The sequence below is a fragment of the Penaeus monodon genome, chromosome 32, assembly GCF_015228065.2.
Source record: "Penaeus monodon isolate SGIC_2016 chromosome 32, NSTDA_Pmon_1, whole genome shotgun sequence".
NCBI lineage: Eukaryota > Metazoa > Arthropoda > Malacostraca > Decapoda > Penaeidae > Penaeus > Penaeus monodon.
The window spans coordinates 24,450,724-24,452,121 of NC_051417.1; positions in this window are offsets into that span (position 1 = coordinate 24,450,724).

Here is a 1,398-nt window from a genome sequence, read left to right on the forward strand (position 1 = left end):
CGTCTATGAGCTGTTGGAAATCGCCGAGCGTCAGCGTGCTGCGGGCATCGTGTTCAACTAATGAATGACTTAAGGTAGCATATAAGACTGAAATTAATTCAATAAAAAATTGGAATTGTTCTTATTCTGTCTGGTATGAATCACAGTTATTGCACTGTGTTTGCAGTCTGTGTTCTGGTATGTTTCACACTCTTTTGCAATGAGTTATATACATTTTGTTTTTCTTTCTAAATTTTCAGTTATTCCATGCAATTTTCGCTCGACAAGTATAAAATGTAAATAATATATTACCTCAACGCTTATCGGAACAGCAAATATACCTGCTGTACAAATGCAGGGCAACAGTATAGCAATGTAACTCTTTAGTAACTGACCCGCTTTACGATAAAGACTAGCATGATCAGATAGGTTAACGCACAATCATACTGCAGTGTAATAAAACATGCCATAATATAAAACATATAAAGCAATTTCACAATACCGTTAACCTGAACATCCTTCCGTTGTCAAGGATATGAAGCTATGATAAAAATATGGGGTTATATAAGTGTTTCTTTTCACTGCATTTAATCTTTACTAATATTTCACTAATTCTCGTGGTAATAATGTAAACGATAGTTCACAGGAAGTGACAGAAAAAAAATGTTAGAAAAAGGATAGTCAATAAAATGAAGTCAATGATAAATAAAGGAAATCAATGATAAGGGGAATCGGTAGTAGAAAAAGGAAAGCAATTATAGAAAAAGGAAATCATAAAAAAAACGAAAAAAAAGGAAATCAAAGATTGTAAAGGAAAATAATTGACAGAAAAAGGATATCAAAGATATAAAAAATAAATCAGTGATAAAAAATCAGTGACAAAAAAAGAGAACCACTGATAGAAAACGGAAATAAATGACAGAGAAAGGATGTCAATATAGAAATAAATCAGTAATATAAAGCAAATCAATGATAGAAAAAAGGAGGTCAACGAAAGAAAAAGGGAACCATTGAAAGAAAAAGGGAACCAATGAAAGAAAAAGGGAACCAATGAAAGAAAAAGGGAACCAATGAAAGAAAAGTGTGAAAGAAAGGGATAAACCAGACGGTTCGTGGCGAGTGTTAATAGGGCATGAAAAATATTCTAAAGGATGAGAATGTGCCCGCATCCCAAGTTTATACCCTAATTGCAAATAACCAGTATGTAATTTTCTTCAATGAAATTACGATGTTCCAGAAAATGATTTCAAATTAAAATTCTTCATTTCTCCAAGCAATTGTGTTGTATAACAATCAGTTTTTATATTGCATGTTTTAATGTTCTGTATTATTTGATTATACTCGGTGTACTTCTGTTGACAAATGAGGAATGGCTAATGCAGGAGTTCTGAATATACTTCAGGTTAATGTTTGTCTGAA